Source organism: Chrysemys picta, chromosome 8 (assembly GCF_011386835.1).
Source record: "Chrysemys picta bellii isolate R12L10 chromosome 8, ASM1138683v2, whole genome shotgun sequence".
NCBI lineage: Eukaryota > Metazoa > Chordata > Testudines > Emydidae > Chrysemys > Chrysemys picta.
Window position 1 is genome coordinate 16,188,119 of NC_088798.1, and position 21,161 is coordinate 16,209,279.

Consider the following 21,161-nt stretch of genomic DNA (forward strand, 5'->3'; position numbering starts at 1 on the left):
CCTTTTCCATACCTTCTGGTCCCACTCCTTTGGATTTGCCAGCCCAAACTCCCTCCTTCCAGGAAGTAATCGTAGGCTACCTGCCTCTGTAGCCCCAACCACACCTGCCTTGTCCCAGGGAGTGACTGCAGACTACTTCTCTGCAGCCCCCCTTCTGTTGCCAGATTCCTGGCTTTATAATCGCAGCGTAGCTTCTCCCCCAGCTGGGCTTCATCAGCCAAATAGGCCATAGCACTCCCTGGCTTTCCTTCAGGTGCAGCCTATAGGTTAATTTACCCCTTCTGGCCTTGTACAATGGTGTAATGGGATGACTACCCCACACACAAGGCACTGGTGAGACGTCATCTGGAATAATGTGTGCAATTCTGGTTTCCGATGTTTAAGAAAGGTGAATTCAAATTGGAACGGTTGCAGAGAAGGGCTATAAGGATGATCAGAGGAATGGAGAACCTACCTTACAAGAGGAGACTTAAGGAGCTTGTCTTGGCCTAACAAAACAAAAGCTAAGGGGAGGTATGATTGCTCTCTATAAATACATTAGGGGGACAAACACCAGGAGGGAGGGATGTTATTTATGGTAAGTTAAGTGCCAATGCTGGCACAAGAACAAATGGATATGAACTGGCCATCAACAAGTTTAGGCTTGAAATTAGGTGAAGGTTTCTAACCACCAGAGGAGTGAAGTTCTGGAACAGCCTCCCAAGGGGAATAGTGGGGGCAAAAAACCTAACTTGTTTCAAGACTGAGCTTGATACGTTTATGGAGGGGCTGGTATGATATGATGAGGTTGCCTACAATTCAGTATGGCCCAGTTGTGACTGCTATTAGCAAATCTCTCCAATGGCCAGCGACGGGATGTTAGATGGGGAAGACTCAGTTATGACAGAGAATTCTTTCCCCATTGTCTGGCTGGTGGGTCGCACCCACATGCTCAGGGTCTGATTGTCATGTTTGGGAGAGAAGAAGGAATTTTTCCCCAGGTCAAATTGGCAGAGACCCTGAGGGGTGGGGTTTTTTTATTTGGGGGGGAGGGGTTGTCTTGTTTTTTTGTTTTTCGCCTTTCTCTGCAGTGTGGGGCACAGGTCACTTGATGGTTTGAACTAGAGTAAATGTGGATTCTCTGTAACTTAAAGTCTTTAAATCAAGATTTGAGGACTTCAGTAACTCAACCAGAGGGTACGGTCCTATCACAGGAGTGCGTGGATGAGATTCTGTGGCCTACGACGTGCAGGAGGTCAGACTGGCGGTTCATGATTTTGTCACAGAGGTCACAGATTCTGACCTCTGTGACTTCTGCACCCGCTGCAGCGGCAGAGCTGGAGTGGCAGCCAGCCCCCCAGCAGTGGGGCTTGGACCATTAGTTCTCCCCCTCCCCCGGAGTTTTTTTAGTAAAAGTCACAGACAGGTCATGTGCTTCTGTGAATTTTTGTTTATGGCCCGCGACCTGTCCATGACTTTTACTAAAAATACCCATGACAAAATCTTAACCTGAATCATGATGGTCCCTTCCGGCTTTAAAGTCTATGGGCTGGTCCACACTAACCCCCTAGTTCAAACTAAGATATGCAACTTCAGCTAGGTGAATAATGTAGCTGAAGTCGAAGTATCTTAGTTCGAACCACAAGGTACTTACTGCAGGTTCACACCCAGCAGGCAGGCTCCTCCGTCGACTCCACATACTCCTCTCACGGAGCAGGAGTACTGGTGTCGACGGCAAGCACTTCCAGGATCGATTTATCGTGTCTAGACAAGACGCGATAAATCGATCCCAGAAGATCGATTGCTTAGCGCCGAATCCGGAGGTAAGTATAGACGTACCCTATGAGTGGAGAGGGAGGAAGCAGAAAGAGCCCGACAGCTCAGGACTGCTCCATTCCCTCCTCCCCTACCCCTCCTATGAGCAGTTGGATGGCACCTCTGCTCCTTTCACCTCCCCCCCACAGGCTTGGGAGAGGGAGAGGAAGACCCCTGGAATACACAGGAGGAGTAGAGGTGAGGCAGGGGTGGGGGAGGGCAGAACTGAGGCGATCAGAGCGGCAGAATTGATGTGGGAGCAGAATTTATTATAGGACGTCTTGTATCGTTGTGTGTTGGATCCCAGCTATAGATTAAACACTCCAGTTCTAGCCATTCTGTGCACAGACTGATGGTGCCTTTTCTTTCTTCTTGGCAAATGTCTCTCCAATTCCTTACACCGTGTACCGGAGTAAAATTTCAAAAAGCAGCGCGCCCCCTACAGAGGAGACTAAGCTCCTGCTGACCTTTCATTTCAGAGTCAGTTGGTGAAATGGGGCTTTTGCTGCCGTAATTAATTCTTTAAAGCAATGATTATAGACTGGATTTGTTAAATGTCTGAATGGGGAAAATGCTTTCATTGATGTTTGTGCTATGTTGTAAATAACTTGATATTCACCACCATGGAGTTTCATTTCTCTGGAGTACTTTATTTAGACTTCTTTCATTGACTCTTAGATTTCAGATACTGTGACTGGTATATTAATTTTATTCTTTGATTATTTCCTCCTTCTGTGTCCTACAATACCACTTACTCAGCCTTCTCTGATCAATAAAAGCTGCAAACAATTTGCTTGTAGCTGCACATACAAAATCAGTAATAAAGTTTTTCACATTTTGTAATTTTCCTTGATGTTGCTGGATTTATGATGTTTGATTAACACAGTAGAATGGATCAGACAATGACCTGCTACAGCGAAAGGCCCCGTGGATTTAGCGTACAGCCCTGGTGCGAAAGGCCTATGGAATTTAATACAGAATTCTGCAGGAGAGAGAATTCTTTAGCAGGGATATAATTCTCTGTTAAATTCTCTAGAATGGCTTTTACATTATGTAGAAAAGGTAGGCTTTAAAAGTCTGGTTGGTGGTGCTGTGGAGCCAAGGCAGGCTAGTCCCTACCTGTCGTGGAGCACCACGCTGTGCCCTGGAAGTGGCCAGCAGGTCCGGCTCCAAGGTGGGGGGAGGCCACAAGGCTCTGCATGATGCCCGAGCACCGGCTCCATACCCCCATTGGCCGTGGTTCCCGGCCAATGGGAGCTGGGGAGATGGTGCCTGCGGGCGAGAGCAGTGTGCGGCGCCTCCTGCCCCCGCCCCTTCCTAGGTGCCAGAACTGCTGGCCACTTCCGGGGTGCAGCGCGGTGCCCCAGGACAGGCAGGCGGCCTGCCTTGGCTCCAGAGCACCACCAAGCAGGAGCTGCCCGAGGTAAGCCCCCGCCTCAAACCTGGAGCCCCCTCCTGCACCCCAAACCCCTCATCCCCAGCCCCACCCCAGTGCCCGCCCAGAGCTTGTACCCCTTCCTGCACCCCAACCCTGAGCCCCCCAAACCCAGAGCCCCCTCCTGCACCCCAGAGCCTGCACCCCCAGCCCAGAGCCCTCACCCCCCTGCATCCCAACCCCCTACCTCAACCTGCAGCCCCCTCCCACATTCCAAATCCCTCGGCCCCACCCCCCAGTCTGGAGCCCCCTCCTGCACCCCAAACCCCTTATCCCCAGTCCCACCCTAGAGCCAGCACCCCCAGCCCAGAGCCTTCATTCCTCAGGGAAGGGGCGGGGCTAGGGTGTTTGGTTTTGTGCCAATAGAAAGTTTGTGCCAATAGAAAGTTCCGAGCTTGAGTAGACAGAAGTGCTAGTTCTGCCTGAGCTAGCCCACTAAAAATAGCAGTGTCGCTTTGGGTAGCATGGGCAGCAGTTCAGGCTAGCCTCTTGTATCAGGGGTAGCCCTATTAGTCTGTATCCACAAAAACAACAAGGAGTCCAGTGGCACCTTAAAGACTAACAGATATATTTGGGCATAAGCTTTCATGGGTAAAAACCTCACTTCTTCAGACACATGGAGTGAAAGTTACAGATATGGGCATTATATCATGACACATGAAGAGAAGGGAGTACCTCACAAGTGGAGAACCAGTGTTGACAGGGCCATTTTGATCAGGGTGGATGTAGTCCACTCCCAATAATAGATGAGGAGGTGTCAATTCCAGGAGAGGAAAAGCTGCTTTTGTAATGAGCCAGACACTCCCAGTCCCTATTCAAGCCCAAATTAATGGTGTTAAATTTGCAAATGAATTTTAATTCTGCTGTTTCTCTTTGAAGTCTGCTTCTGAAGTTTTTTTGTTCAAGAATAATGACTTTTAAATGTTATAGAATGTCCAGGGAGATTGAAGTGTTCTCCTACTGACTTTTGTATGTTACCATTCCTGGTGTCCGATTTGTGCCCATTTATTCTTTTACATAGGGACTGTCCGGTTTGGCCAATGTACATGGCAGAGGGGCATTGCTGGCACATGATGGCATATATAACATGAGTAGACGTGCAGGTGAATGAGCCCTTGATGGTGTGGGTGATGTGGTTGGGTCCTCTGATGGTGTCACCAGAGTAGATATGGGGACAGAGTAGGCAATGAGGTTTGCTACAGGGATTGTTTCCTGGGTTGGTGTTTCTGTGGTGTGGTGTGTAGTTGCTGGTGAGTATTTGCTTCAGGTTGGGGGGCTAGCCTCTTGAGTACAAACCTGCTGGGACACCCGGGTTCATCCTCTGGTAGCTAACCCAAACCGCCACCCATGCCACTCCCAGCTACACTGCTATTTTAGTGCACTAGCTTGAGCAGAGTTAGCATGTGTGTGTCTGCCCCTAAACTGGAAAGCAGGCTCCCAGCAGCAAATATAGATATATTCTGAGGCACAATTCCTTGTGTGGGCTCCTCTTTGGACAATGTAGCCACATGCTTCCCCGTACTCAAGGCATTACGCGCAGTCTAAATCCTAGCCCTAAGGGTATTTCATAAATAGGTCAAATCAATACTTTTTTGGCTTCTCCTACTGAAAAAAAATTGTTCATATTATTGTCCATAAACCGTGACCTAAATCTTGCTCTCCTTTATTTACAAAAGCAGCATCAAGCCATTGACTTCAATGAGACTTCATCATATGAGTAAAGGAAACAGGATTTGGCCCCATGACAATTCTAAAATATCCCAGGATTTGTTCCGCTTGCAGCCCTCAAAAGATGTTCACAAATAATTGCTGATATTCCTTGTTTTTCACTCTTTAAAATGTTGTTTGAGCTTTCTTTAAAAAAAAAAAATCTCTTTCCACACTTAGAGGCCACTTTAAATTCGCACGCCTAAAGCATTAAAACAACACTATAGGTCTGATTTAAAACTAACAAAAATCAGGAAGCTTGGTTTTAATGCCCTGGTCTCTGAACAGTAGGTGAGCTTAGAGACAGCATTAGTGTTAACACAGAATTTCCTTCCTGGTCCATTTCTGTTACATTGAAAGTTTATTTCCACTTTAAGGGTATGAGACCTGACATGACAGGAGTCATTACATATATAAGATATATCATGTAAATCTATAGGTTCTTCATACAAACTGAAAGTTATGGCTGAATAAGGCTTAATAATGACAAACATTCTTGTCTGCCAGTAAATAGATATTCTGTCATCAGATAGATGTCTGCCTAGCAAATATACATTTTTTTCATGTAAGTGATGGTGTTTGGGAAGAGTGGGAATTGAATGCAGCAGCTCTCACACTAAAAGCATGGCTTACTGCTTAAGTTTAAGAACTAATTCCCACAGCTCACAACAGTAGTATATTCATTAACTTTTGTAAGCCACTAGAGGGAGACAGACATTCACAAACTTCTAATGTGAGTTATGTCATAACATGGCCTGCTTCCCAAGGTCTGAGAGAGGGAGGGATCGTTTTCCAGGCTAGGTTGTAGATGGTTGATGATGTGCTGGAGAGGTTTGAGCTGGGGGCTGTACGTGATGGCCAGTGGTGGTCTGTTATTTTCCTTGTTGGGCCTGTCCTGTAGTAGGTGACTTCTGGGTACCCGTTTTGCTCTGTCAGTCTGTTTCCTCACTTCCCCAGGTATTGTATTTTTAAGAATGCTTGATAAAGATCTTGTTGGTGTTTGTCTGAGGGATTGGAGCAAATGCGGTTGTATCTTAGGGCTTGGCTGTAGACAATGAATCGTGTGATGTTCTGATTAAGAGAGCTTTAAACTAGGAATTTGGGGAAGATGGTTCGGAGATGTCCAGGTAATCTCCATGCCAGAATTTAACATTGAGAAGGAAGAAAACGAAGTAAGAAAGGATACAGCCATGGGTATGAGAATGGACGTAAGGAGGAAGGATAGTGAAGATACCAGTCTAATAGGTGATACTGGTGGTAGAATGTCTGTGCCTAATTGGGTAAAAAGCAACAGAGGGTCCTGTGGCACCTTGGAGACTAACAGAAGTACTGGGAGCATAAGCTTTCGTGGGTAAGAACCTCACTTCTTCAGACCCTCTGTTGCTTTTTACAGATTCAGACTAACACGGCTACCCCTCTGATAATTGGGTAAAGTATGTCAGTGAAGCCAAACAGAAAAAATTAAGATGTTTGTACACTAATGCAAAGAGCCTAGGTAACAAAATGGAGGAACTAGAACTACTGGTGCAGGAAGTGAAACCAGATATTATAGGGATAACAGAAACTTGGTGGAATAGTAGCCATGACTGGAGTACAGGTATTGAAGGCTGTGCGCTGTTTAGGAAAGACAGAAATAAAGGCAAAGGTGGTGGAGTAGCATTATATATCAATGATGAGGTAAACTGTAAAGAAATAAGAAGTGATAAAATGGATAAGACAGAGTCTGTCTGGGCAAAAATCACATTGGGAAAGAAACCTACTAGAGCCTCCCCTGGGATAGTGCTTGGGGTGTGCTACAGACCGGCAGGATCCGATTTGGATATGGATAGAGCCCTCTTTAATGTTTTAAATGAAGTAAACACTAATGGGAATTGTGTGATCATGGGAGACTTTAACTTCCCAGATATAGACTGGAGGACAAGTGCTAGTAATAATAATAGGGCTCAGATTTTCCTGGATGCGATAGCTGATGGATTCCTTCACCAAGTAGTTGAAGAGCCAACAAGAGGGGATGGTGAGTAGTGAGGACCTCATAGAAGAACTGGTTGTAGGGGACAACCTTGGTTCGAGTGATCATGAGCTAATTCAGTTCAAACTAGATGGAAGGATAAACAAAAATAGATCTGGGTCTAGGGTTTTTGATTTTAAAAGGGCTAACTTTAAAGAATTAAGGAAATTAGTTAGGGAAGTGGATTGGACTGAAGAACTTGTGGATCTAAAGGCGGAGGAGGCCTGGAATTACTTCAAGTCAAAGTTGCAGAAACTATCAGAAGCCTGCATCCCAAGAAAGGGGAAAAAATCATAGGCAGGAGTTGTAGACCAAGCTGGATGAGCAAGCATCTCAGAGAGGTGATTAAGAAAAAGCAGAAAGCCTACGAGGAGTGGAAGATGGGTGGGATTAGCAAGGAAAGCTACCTTATTGAGGTCAGAACATGTAGGGATAAAGTGAGAAAGGCCAAAAGCCATGTAGAGTTGGACCTTGCAAAGGGAATTAAAACCAATGGTAAAAAGGTTCTTTAGCCATATAAATAAGAAGAAAACAAAGAAAGAAGAAGTGGGACCGCTAAACACTGAGGATGGAGTGGAGGTTAAGAATAATCTAGGCATGGCCCAATATCTAAACAAATACTTTGCCTCAGTCTTTAATGAGGCTAATGAGGAGCTTAGGGATAATGGTAGGATGACAAATGGGAATGAGGACATGGAGGATATTACCACATCCGAGGTAGAAGCCAAACTCGAACAGCTTAATGGGACTAAATCGGGGGGCCCAGATAATCTTCATCCAGGAATAATAAAGGAACTGGCACATGAAATTGCAAGCCCATTAGCAAGAATTTTTAATGAATCAGTAAACTCAGGGGTTGTGCCATACGACTGGAGAATTGTTAACATAGTTCCTATTTTTAAGAAAGGAAAAAAAAGTGATCCGAGTAACTATAGGCCTATAAGTTTGACATCTGTATTATGCAAGGTCTTGGAAAAAATTTTGAAGGAGAAAGTAGTTAAGGACATTGAGGTCAGTTGGGACAATTGGGACAAAATACAACATGGTTTTACAAAAGGTAGATCGTGCCAAATCAATCTGATCTCCTTCTTTGAGAAGGTAACATATTTTTTAGACAAAGGAAACGCAGTGGATCTAATTTACCTCGATTTCAGTAAGGAATTTGATACGGGTCCACAAGAGGAATTATTAGCTAAATTGGAAAAGATGGGGATCAATATGAAAATTGAAACGTTGATAAGGAATTGGTTAAAGGGGAGACTACAACGGGTCATACTGAAAGGTGACTTGTCAGGCTGGAAGGAGGTTACTAATGGAGTTCCTCAGGGATCGGTTTTGGGACCAATCTTATTTAATCTTTTTATTACTGACCTTGGCACAAAAAGTGGGAATGTGCTAATAAAGTTTGTGGATGACACAAAGCTGGGAGGTATTGCTAATAAAGAGAAGGACCGGGATATCATACAGGAAGATCTGGATGACCTTGTAAACTGGAGTAATAGTAATAGGATGAAATTTAATACTGAAAAGTGCAAGGTCATGCATTTAGGGATTAATAACAAGAATTTTGCTTATAAATTGGGGACACATCAGTTGGAAGTAACAGAGGAGGAGAAGACCTCGGAGAATTGGTTGATCACAGGATGACTATGAGCTGCCAATGTGATATGGCCGTTAAAAAAGCTAATGCGGTCTTGGGATGCATCAGGCGAGGTATTTCCAGTAAAGATAAGGTGTTACTACCGTTATGCAAGGCACTGGTGAGCCCTCATCTGGAATATTGTGTGCAGTTCTGGTCTCCCATGTTTAAGAAGGATGAATTCAAACTGCAACAGGTACAGAGAAGGGCTACTAGGATGATCCGAGGAATGGAAAACCTATCTTATGAAAGGAGACTCAAAAAGCTTGGCTTGTTTAGCCTAACCAAAAGAAGGCTGAGGGGAGATATGATTGCTCTTTATAAATATATCAGAGGGATAAATTTCAGGGAAGGAGAGGAATTATTTAAGCTTAGTACCAATGTGGACACAAGAACAAATGGATATAAACTGGACATTAGGAAGTTTAGACTTGAAATTAGACGAAGGTTTCTAACCATTAGAGGAGTGAAGTTCTGGAACAGCCTTCCAAGGGGAGTAGTGGGGGCAAAAGACATATCTGGCTTCAAGACTAAGCTTGATAAATTTATGGGGGGGATGGTCTGATGGGATAGCCTAATTTTGGCAATTAATTGATCTTTGATTATTAGCAGGTAAATAGGCCCAGTGGTCTGTGATGGGATGTTAGATGGGGTGGGATCTGAGTTACTACAGAGAATTCTTTCCTGGGTGCTGGCTGGTGAGTCTTGCCCACATGCTCAGGGTTTAACTGATCACCATATTTGGGGTCGGGAAGGAATTTTCCTCCAGGGCAGATTGGCAGAGGTCCTGGAGGTTTTTCGCCTTCCTCTGCAGCGTGGGGCATGGGTCACTTGCTGGAGGATTCTCTGCACCTTGAGGTCTTTAAACCATGATTTGAGGACTTCAATAACTCAGGCATAGGTTAGGGGTTTGTTACAGCTGTGGGTGTGTAAGAGGGCCGGACTCACCCCTGCGGCACCTCCTGCTGGTCGTCCAGGGAATTAGCTCACCTGCCTCTGGAGCGCCCTCTGCAGGCCGGTGATCCGCCTTGTCCTCTTCTGTACTGGCCCCCGTGTCCCTCCCAGGACCCCGGTGCCCCTTTCTCTGGGTGCCACCCCCTGGCAATACCCACACAGATCTGGGTCTCACCTCCCTGGGGAACCCCCACCCACTATCCCCACCTTGCCTCAGCACCAGGCCACTGCCAGTCACCATCTAGCCCCCACGCCCTGGGGCAGACTGCAGTATAGGCCACTCATCATTGGCAAGGGGGGGTTGGACCTGCTGCCTTGGCCTAGCCCTGGGCTGCCCTCTGCAACCCCCAGTACCCCTTGGCCTATTACCAGGCCACAGCCTGGGGCTATCCAGGGTGGAGCTCCCCAGCTCCTCAGCCTTTCCCCAGCCCTGCTTCACTACAGGTACCCTGTCTAGCTCCCTGCAGCCAGGCCCTTCTCTCTCTGAAGGCAGAGAGAGACTCTTAAGCTCTTGGCTCCCAGCCTTCTTATACAGGCCAGCTGGGGCCTGATTGGGGTGTGGCCCAGCTGTGGCTACTTCCCCAATCATCCCAGTAGCTTTTCCCTTTGCCCCAGCCCTCTTCCAGGGCTGTTTTAAACCCCTCAGGTAGGAGCGGGGTAACCACCCCGCTACAGTGTGGGTGAGGATCTGTGGCCTGCGTTGTGCAAGTCAGACTAGATGATCATAATGGTCCCTTCTGACCTTAAAGTCTGTGAGTCTAAGTCGGTGTGAGAGCATCTCCCGTTGACACAGCGCTGTGTAGTCACTGCAGTAAGTCGACCTAAGCTACATCAGCTACGTTATTCACATAACTGAAGTAGCATAAGTTAAGTCGACTTACTGCAGTAGTGTAGACCAGCCCAAAGAGGCAATACTTCCCCACTCGTGAGCATTGATTCTGTGTATAGCAAAAGGAAAAATTATATTAACAGGGAAAGGGCACCCAGCATTAATTTGGGAAAACACCACAACCGTGATTTGAAATCATATAACCGTAAGCAAACCTCCACCCCACAGTACATTGGACAGTGTCCTTGGCCTCAATTTCCCACCTTGCGGTGTGAAAGTCCAATGAACGACTATCATTTCAACATGCCATTCCTCTTTCCCTCCACTCCTCCCCACTCACATTTGGTTGTCCTCAGTCAGCGAGGACCCAGCGTTCAGAGGTGTGTTCACATGGGTTCACCTCCTGCTCCTTGAAAGGGGATGGAATGTTGAGCCATGCCTCTGCTGCTGCTGCCATCTCAGCAAATGTCTTGTTGCTTCCACAGCCTCTGCTGGCCCTCACCGCTGCTGCTGCTGTTTTCTCTGCCGTTGCTGGCTGCTTAAGAACATAAGAACGGCCATACTGGGTCAAACCAATGGTCCATCTCAAAAGTATCCTGTCTTCTGACAGGGGCCAGTGCCAGGTGCTTCAGAGTGAATTAACAGAACATTCCAATTAGCAAGTGATCCATCCCCTGTTATCCACTCCCAGTTTCTGGCAATCAGAGGCTTAGGACACCCCGAGCATGGGGTTGCATTCCTGACCCTCTTGGCTAATAGCCATTAATGGACCTATCCTCCATGAACTTATCTAGTTTGTTTTTTTTAACCCCATTATAGTTTTGGCCTTCACAACATCCCCTGGCAACACGTTCCACAGGCTGAGTGCGTTGTGTGAAGTAGTACTTCCTTTTTGTTTGTTTTAAACTTGCTGCCTATTAATTTCATTGGGTGACCTCTGTTTCATGTGTTATGTGAAGGAGTAAATAACACTTACTTTCTCCACACTCGTCATGGTTTTTATAGACTTCTGTCATATCCCCCCAAGCTCTCTCCTTTCAAGCTGAAAAGTTCCAGTCTTTTTACTCTCTCCTCACATGGACGCTGTTTTATGCCCCTAATGATTTTTGTTGCCCTTTTCTGTACCTTCTCCAATTTTAACACATCATTTTTGAGATGGGGCAACCAGAACTGCACACAGTATTCAAGGTGTAGGCATATCATGGATTTATATAATAGCATTATGATATTTTCTGTCTTATCTATCGCTTTCATAATGGTTCCTAGCATTCTGTAAGGTTTTTTTGACTGCCACTGCACACTGAGTGGATGTTTCAGTTCTCTTTCTTGAGTTGTAACAGCTAATTTAGACCCCAACATTTTGTATGTATAATTGGGATTATGTTTTCCAATGTGCATTACTTTGCATTTATCAACGTTGAATTTCATCTGCCATTTTCTTGCCCAGTCAATCAGTGTTGTGAGATCTCTTTGTAACTCTTTGCAGTTTGCTTTAGACTTATCTCTCTGCCCCTGTTATCTCTGCTGCCGCCTGCCGCTCACCGCTCACTGCCCCTGATCTCTCTGCCTCTGCTCAGCTCTGCCGCTGCTATCACTGCTGCTGTTTGCCGCATTCTGAGGTTCCACCACTTAGCCCAGGTCTTGATGATTCTAGCACTTAGTGATTCACAGGGAAACTTACTGCCAGTGTAGCTTCTGCATTGTCTTTCACTGCAACACTGTCCCCGCATCAGTTCTAAGGATTAGCCCCGAGACAGCTCATTGCAATCACTGTCCAATTTGCTTGCCTTTAAACACTAGAGAGGTGAGAGTCAAGTGGTGTCTAGGACCACCTGTCCCCACCCCCTCTGACTTCCACTGGGCTTTAGCATCCCTTCCCCCATTTTAGAAAGTGAGGTTCAATTTAGGGTGACTCCCTTGATCAGGGCATGCTAAGTACAGTTCTGCTGCCCTTTACTCATGCAATAAGGATAGCATTTCATTACCCCTACATTCAAATTTAAAAATTTTATTAAAGCTAATGTTAAACAATTATATAATAAACAGGTTAAGAAAAGAGTGTCTGTACATCTGGGTATAGTGCTTAGATTATCCACAAATACAAAGTTTGTTTTAAAAGTCATAAGATACATACAGTGCATAATCAGCAATAACCCAAATTTAGGTGAATACATTTAGCAATACAGTTTAGATATTAGCGTCCAAGTATTCGGGTACATCAGTCTTGAAAAGTTGTACAGAGAGTTGGTTGTGGAAAGCAAATACATTAACGAGTGAAGATTGTCCCTACTCAAGTTAATTGTAACCCAAAACCAGCCAAAATTGATCACTTTGGCAAAGCAGTTCTGTCTGCTGAACACCTAGGCAGAGTAGCTGAGTCTATGCAAACATGGTCTGCTCCAGAAGTCTTTCCCCCCCAATTTGTCACCAGACGTCAAGGGAAACTTCATTCAGACCCTGCTTACAACTTCAGTGGGAGATGCAACAGGCACTTAAACCTCGGGGTCTCCATTGTGTCTCTGTGAAAGGGGAATAATACTTAAGTACTTTCACGTGTTGTGAAGATTAATCAAGGTGTATAAAATGTTTTGAAATATAAACTATTAGCTTCCTATTTTCTTATGGCCTTAATAAGCACCAGTGTCTACTTTAATGTGTGAATATGTGAGTTTAGGCCCAGAAACTTACAAAATGTATAGTAATTACCTTTTCATACCCTGCTCTAAAGATAAATGCTTTATCCTTCAAGTCAGGATTTAGCAATATTTCAACAACACGCACTACATTGAAGGGTTTCCTTGCTATAGCCCAGAACATCCCAGGAGTATTAGAGAAGGGCAAACTGATTCAGGGTAAATAAGATCCAATAGCAGAACCCAAAAGTTAGCCTCAAACTAATTGAACTTTTGAAAAAGTTTTATCTATTGATATTGTAAGTTCTTTGGGATAGAAACTGTCTCTCACTATGTGTTTGGACAGCATGCAGAGCCACAGTAATGCAAATAATACTAATTACCTTTTCCAGACCATTAGATTTTGGTGTCGTGTATCTTTTGCATTTTTATGTTTACGCTAGACGTAAAGGCAGGAATGCTGCAATATGGAATATACTTTAGTCAAGCACAAGTTGTTAGCCTCAATACAGGAATAATAAAATTCTCTGGCCGGTGTTATGTACAGGATGTCAGACTAGCTGATCTAATGGTCTTTTCTTGACTTAAAATCTATGAATCCAAGAAAATATAATGAATAGGCTGTGGACTTACATTGGGGATAGTTCTTCCTGCCCAACCAGAAGCAGAAAGTGCTGGAAATCTTGCAAGACATTATGTGTTTGTGAGGTTCCAGCCCAGTTTTTGATCCCCATGCAGCAGACATGATATTTTAAACTTCTTTTGACCTTTATGTAGGCATGTTTAGCACCCCCTAAGAAATCTAGAGTCCTCAGTTGCACGCATGCGCTGATGGCTGTAAGTGAAGGCAAAGTTTGCTCCCTACAGAGCAATTCTTGACTTAGTACTGAGTAATGGAGTGACCGTGGAATGAATGTGCACGGGAGCTCACAAACAATAATAATCGTAATCTAATCACATGTCTAATTAAGATGCAAGTGAGACCAAAAAGGGAGACGAATGAAGATGTAGACTTCCAGTAAAGCATACATTTGTGGAATGCCAGCAGTGGTGGGTGAAATACAGCACAGAACACAGGAGAAATAGAGACAACAGAAAGTGCTCAATGAAGAATGACTGCATCCACCAAGGATAGGCATGCCCCACTGCTCTCGCAATAAATACACGTAGTATAATGATAAACAAGGTGATGCAAAAGTGCATCAAGGGTAAGGAAAAGGCTTCAAGGTGGGTGTCTTAAGAGGTCAGACAAAGAAGTGGGGAACTGGATAGATTATAGGAGGAAAGGCGAGTCTCAAAGTGCTAACAAAAGCAAAGGCTGAGAATCGGGTGAAGATTGCACATACCATTCCAGCGAATGGTAGGAATTTTAAACATCTTTATGGTAGTGAGAATAGAGGCTGTTTATTAGCCATTGTGATGGATACTGTTAAACGTATAAGCTGAAATAAGCTTTTGTCATCTTCGAAGAAATGCCATTAAGCTCTGCCTGAGAGAGCTCCCCAGCTCAGCCATGTCGCTACAGTCACAGAATATCTGACTCCTGGAAAACATTGTTTTCTTTCTTCAGTCTGGGCCTCTGCTTTATTATTATTTTAAATGAATGCATAAAGATCTCCAAACCTGTGACAGCCACCTAAGTGCAACCGTAGCTACAGTGGAAACATAGGCTGACCCTTAACCATAGAGGGGTGTGGAAGGAACTACTCATAAGGAGATCTGGCAAAAAATAATATTTGCCTGTTAGATTTTTGAAAGTAACTAAAGTGCAGTCAATGGGACTACTTGCATGTGTAAAGATTGCAGTTTTGGGCACATGATCAGAAAAGTTATGGATCAGTCCCTTGGCCAGAGGAAACTTCGTGATGTCTGAGAGGTCATTGTTTTCCATTTTGGGCCTGAATTTAAGAGACGCCTCTTGTTTCATTGCCTCCCAGACACCAATGCCCTCTTCTCTTTACTTGGTTTCCTGTGTGTGCTGAAGCATCCAACTACCAGACTATTTCTCAAACATTCATGACTTATTTGTGTCCATTCAGATGCCTGACTTGCATCTTTCACACTGTTTGGAACATTCTTTCCCCTGTGATCATTCCCTCTGTGATAATGCTAGCTTTAAAGCACTAGTAGTGAAACCTCTGATCCTATCCAAGATAACTATGCTTCCACACAGAGTAGTGACACTTGGAGTTTTGAAATTATCACTTACTTAATAAGTTACATCCGTCATTCTTGGATGGAATCCATGGCAAACAGAATGTGATAAAAGTTAAAACTAATGAGCGTCTTCAAGAAAGGATAGGGAGCTTCTGTTATTTCATTTAGTCGTAAAAATTTAACTTCTGGCACTTCCATCACATCTCCAAATGGTAACTAAAGGTTGTTACTTTTTCAAGTTGTGCTGGGTAGCACATTTCATCAATTAAAATGCACTCTCAGTGTAAAATCACAACAGGGCCAGGCATGAAGGATGCTATCATGTGATTTTTTTTTTGAAAGGATACTTATTGTTTCAAGTTGCTGAGCTCTGTTGTATAGCAGATTTGTGCTAAAGATAACATAGCATTACAAATATCCACTAAATATCCACTAAATGAATGCAACATGTTCATCTTATAGCCACGATGCAATTTACATTGCAAGTAGAAATATCTGTTTCGTATACCTTAATTATGTTTATAATGGTGATTTTGAACCTAAAAGGAAATAACTTCCTCATTGCTGTGGATTTTGTGCAGTGACAACACTATATGATGGTCGACAGGCATTTTACCAATGATGCTTGAGTGTATTTTCAAAACCTTGACATGGATGTTAGGATTGTGCTGCAGAATGTTGTACCGTAGTTAGAGCAGAGGACTGATGGTGAGGACAGCTGGGGTCTAGCCCCAGCTCTGCTACTGACTTCATAAGTGTCCTTTGGTAAGTAATTTAACCCTGAGTGCAGCTCCCAACTCAAGACACTGACTTGCTGTGTTATCTTAGGCAAGTCACTTACCCCATCTGTGTCTTTTTCCCCATCTATAAAATGGGATAATAAAGTCTATTTGACAATGCCTTGAGATCCTCAGACTGTACAAGTGCAATGTGCTATTTTTCATTCTTGTTGCAATTTTTATTACAGTGGCATCTTCTTCTCAGTTCTGCATTTGTCATGAGAGCATGAGAACGGTAATGTCGGAGACTGTTCCATGTATCTTTGGTAGCCCTTTCATTTTTCTTTTATGCTTTGTATCTTTCTTTGTATAGGGAACAGTGAGTGGAATTGCTAATGGAGCAAATTAGTAAAACACAATACAGTGTGGTAAAGTTAATAAACTTCCTGGAAAAAAAATTCATTCTGGTGACAAAAATTCAAAGATTAGCGATGACACTGCCGTAGATATTTGTACTAATGTTTCTACATTAAGGGCCAGGCCCTCAGCTGGTATGAATCAGAATAGCTCCATTCACACACTCGTGTTCATCTTTATTTGGATACTGTATACAGAGACGTTACTTGCACAGAAACGATTAGGTGATGACAGTCTTTCATAGTGTGCAAGTACAGTAATATATCTCACATAACATGCCACTGGATAAGCTTTGTATATTTTTGTTACAATTTATAGTGAGGGACAAACTTGCAGTCTGGGCCTGAAGAAAATGAGCAACAATATAGCAAAATACCTTACACCCAGTGAAGAAAACTTTACCCTTTGTGAAACTGAGTTAGACTGGCCAAAGCAAGAGACCTAATCATCTAAATCAGACGTGAATACGTGCAATGAGTTTAGGCAATCCCAGTCCATTTACAAGAATATGTCTAAATCGGTCCTGTCTTGGCATAGACTGAGCTGTCTCATCTTTAAGTGACATCAGGCCCAAAAGCAAAGATAAAATGTTCAAATCCCATGACATTCACACCCCAGAGATTTCTTAGCAGAGCTTTGAAAACAAATTGAATAATGCTAGGGTTACCATATTTTAATTAAAAAAAAGGAGGACACTCCATGGGGCCCCGGCCCCACCCCAACTCCGCCCCTTCTCCAAAGTCCCCGCCCCAACTCTGCCCCCTCCCCTGAACGCTCCGCCCCCCCTGCTCCTCCCCCTCCCCTGCTTCCCGCGAATCAAATGTTCACGGGAAGCCTGAAACAGGGAGGCAGCAGGTGGGCTGGGGCTGGGGCGGTGGCAGGCGCGAGGAGGCTTGGCCCAGTCTGGCCCCCACGGCCGAGCGGCTCCCTCCGGCGGCCGGCTGGCCCCGGCCAAGAGGCTCTGGCCCTGGCGTCTCCAGCCCGGCTCGGCTCGGGCCCTGGGGCGCCGGCCCTAGTTCCTGCCGAGCGTGCCGGCCCCAGTCGAGCACCCCAGGCCCTAGCGACTTCAGCTCGGCTCGGGCCCCAGGGCTCCGGCCCCGGCCCCGGCCTCAGCCGAGCAGCTCCGGCCAGCGGCCGAGCACCCCCAGCCCTGGTCCCAGTGACTCTGGCCCAGTTCGGCTCAGGCCCCGCTTCCGGCTCGGCTCGGCCCCGGCCGAGCGGCTCAGGCCCGGCCCAGCACCGGCCCTGGTTGAGCGGCTCCGGCCCCAGCGGCTCCAGCCCAGACCCAAGCCCCAAGACCGCTCCCTATTTTCCTGGACACGTCCAGCTTTTTGGCAGTTCCCCCCGGACGGGGATTTGAGGATCAAAAAGCCAGACATGTCCGGGAGGAGGGATAGCTCAGTAGTTTGAGCATTGGCCTGCTAAACCCAGGATTGTGAGTTCAATCCTTGAGGGGGCCACTTAGGGATCTGGGGCAAAAATCAGTATTTGGTCCTGCTAGTGAAGACAGGGGGCTGGACTTGATGACCTTTTCAAGGTCCCTTCCAGTTCTAGGAGATAGGATATCTCCATTAATTTTTTTTTTTGTTTAAATCCCTAATTAATGCTCTGTTTTCTCATTGTATTTAAAGATGCTGAAGTTTGGCTCATTTTCTTTTTACCCCAGAGAAACAGCATCATAATTATCTTAGCTACGGAGTGATCAATAAGCTAAGTGCTTCAGCCGGTTACATGACCACAAACCTTGCTGATCTAGATGAAATTTGCCATAGAGGGCTGAGCTACACCCATTTACCTGAGCTGAGAACCTGGCCTTCACATACTATTTCAGAGAAGTTTGGGACAGAGTCCGATATTAATGTTGGTTCCACAGTGTGTTTTCATTTCTGGTGAACACTCCTCCCCAGAGGTTTGGGAGCAATTCCAAGACTGATTTATAAAGAGGTGCATGAATTTTGCCGAGGGAACAGTTTCACATAAAAGCACAGATTGTGAATTTATTACAAGGTAATAAATAAATAAACATCGGTCAAATAAACATAGATTTCCCATGGTTTAATCTCTGTAAATCTATAAGTAAGGTTTGGATTGATACAGGTTCATGCCAGTTCTCCAGAACCAGGCCTAGGCTCTGATGCAGTAACGTAATTGACTGCAAGGGACATGGAAATTTTTCTGTTAGAATTAGGACTGTCAAATGATTAAAAAAATTAATCACAATTAATTGTGTGATAAAAAATGTGATCAATCACAACTTTTTTTTAATCACACTATTAAACAATAATAGAATACCAATTTAAATGTATTATACATATTTTTGGTGGGCTGTCATACGATTAAAAAAACACAATTAATTAAGAGTGCACTCTCTTTAATGTGAAACTGCAATTTATAAATGTAGAATTATTTTTTTACATAACTGCACTCAAAAACAAAACAATGTAAAACTTTATAACCTACAAGTCAAAGCATGAAGGGGCATATGAATGTTTAGCATATCTGGCATGTAAATACACCTTGCAACGCTGGCTACAACAGTGCCATGTGAACGCCTGTGCTCACTTTCAGGTGATATTGTACATAAGAAGCAAGCAGAATTATCTCCTATAAATGAAAACAAACTTGTTTGTCCTAGCAATTGGCTGAACAAGAAGTAGGACTGAATGGACTTGTATGCGGTGAATTGAAAAATACTATTTTTTTGGTTTAACTTTTTTACAGTGCAAATATTTATAATAAAAAATAATAATATAAAGTGAACACTGTATATTTTGTATTCTGTGTTATAATTGAAATCAATATATTTGAAAATGTAGAAAAACATCCAAAAATATTTATAATAAATTTTAATTGGCATTCTATTATTTAACGGTACAATTAAAACTACAATTAATCGTGATTATTTTTTAAATCTAGTTAATTTGTTTTAATCACATGCATTAACTGTGATTAATTGACAGCCCTAGTTAGAATACAAACATCAAAGAGAACAGATCCTGAATGTTTCTGGGCTTTCTCTGTACCAGTGTTAATTTCAGTCTGAATCATTGCTAGAGCGCCTCCCTGATTTATCTGCAAAACCATCAATTGCTCTCATTTTCACAAGTTTGCAACAAAGTTAAACTATATTGTGTTTGCTTTGCATATTTGTCAAATAGCTGTTCTGTTTTCTTATATGGAAAACTCTCCTTTCTGTGCAATTCTGTGTTCACAGACAGAAATAGCAAATTATACTGTTGATCAAATTAGTGACTATCCATTTATGCAGTGTAATATTTGTGAAGGTTAAACTGGTATCTGTTGTACAGCTCTAATCACTACCTATTCAGCTAGTCAAAAGCCTTTCATTCTAATCCAAAGCCGGCATTGAGCTGACACTTCATGTATTGAAATACCAATCCATAGTCACATGTGCCCAGATTTTGAAAGGTATTTAGGCATTGCTCTGCTTAGTAACACCTAAGTCTCATTTTCAAAAGTGATTTACCACTTCTGAGCCTAAGGGCTGGTCTACACTTAGTCCGGACTTCGGACTAAGGTACGCAAATTCAGCTACGTTAATAACGTAGCTGAATTCGAAGTACCTTAGTCCGGACTTACCGCGGTCCAGACGCGGCCGGAAGTCTCCCCCCATCGACGCCGCGTACTCCTCTCGGAGAGCTGGAGTACCGGCGTCGATTGTGAGCACTTCCGGGATCGATCCGGGATCGATTTATCGCGTCTTAACCAGACGCGATAAATCGATCCCAGAACATCGATGGCGTGCCTCCGGACCAGCCGGTAAGTGTAGACTAGCCCTAAGTTCCACTGCCATTCAAAACCCTTTAAAAATCTGGGTCAGGGAGTCTTTCCATTGACATCAGTGGGCTTTGGATAAGGCCTGCAGATTACAGGGGTAATGAAGCTATACATGCTAGCAAATAACTGGGTTAATTCTCTTATTTAAAGTTAATTGTATAGAAAGTATTAACTGTATAAAAGGTTCCTACTGCATTTATGTTACAACCTTTTCAGTTCTGAGCCCTACTTACCGATAAATTATTCATTCTTCTCAGCACATACCCCCAAACTACAGTATAGTAGAGTATATAGATTTCACATATCTCACCGAATATCATGATCAGTTGGGGTCAACTTTTTAGCAGGCCTCCAAAATTTCTGAGGGCATCCATTTTGTGTGCCCACAACAATCATATATAACATGTATAATTGTATGTACCTATGTTCATTGGGGAATGGAAACTGGTATTTGCATGTGCAGTTACCATCAACAAGTTTAGGCTTGAAATTCGACAAAGGTTTCTAAACATGAGAGGAGTGAAGTTCTGGAACAGCCTTCCAAGGGGAGTAGTGGGGGAAAAAACCAACTGGCTTCAAGACTGAGCTTGATAAGTTCATGGATGGGATGGGATGATGGGACTTCCTACAATGGCATGTGGCCCATTGGCAAAAATCCCAAACTGCTGGAGACAGGCCAGTAGATGGGGAGGGATCTGAGTTACTACAGAGAATTTTTTCCCAGGTATCTGCCTGGGGGATCTTGCCCACATGCTCAGGGTCTGATTTCCACATTTTGGGTAGGGAAGGAATTTTCCCCAGGTCAAATTGGCAGAGATCCTGGGGGAGTTTCGCTTTCCTCTGCAGCATGGGTCATGGATCACTTACAGAGAATTCACCATTTACACTAATTTTAAATCTGCAACTTAAAGTCTTTAAACTATGATTTGAGGACTTCAGTAGACTTAGGGATCTATTACAGGAGTGGGTGAGATTCTTTGGCCAGCTATATGCAGGAGGTCAGACTAGATGATCATGATGGTCCCTTCTGGCCTTAAAGTCTACGAGTTACTTGTCCTTCATTTTCAGGTT

At 44.1% G+C, this 21,161-nt stretch overlaps 1 protein-coding gene and 1 long non-coding RNA gene across 10 annotated transcripts in view; one reads left to right on the top strand and one right to left on the bottom strand.

Moving 5' to 3' along the window:
- NFIA (nuclear factor I A) overlaps window positions 1-21,161 on the top strand; it is a 445,816-nt gene that overhangs the window by 31,249 nt on the left and 393,406 nt on the right. The gene's annotated exons all lie outside the window — the stretch shown is intronic.
- The window catches only part of LOC101941624 (uncharacterized), a 115,906-nt gene that overhangs the window by 6,730 nt on the left and 88,015 nt on the right, over window positions 1-21,161 (bottom strand). For 2 of the 3 annotated variants that reach the window (XR_006174725.2, XR_006174724.2), the window contains one exon: window positions 10,707-10,901. This is a non-coding gene — a long non-coding RNA (uncharacterized LOC101941624). Of the gene's footprint in view, window positions 1-10,706; window positions 10,905-21,161 lie in introns of all 3 variants that reach the window. The other variant, XR_010589990.1, reaches the window with a different exon arrangement.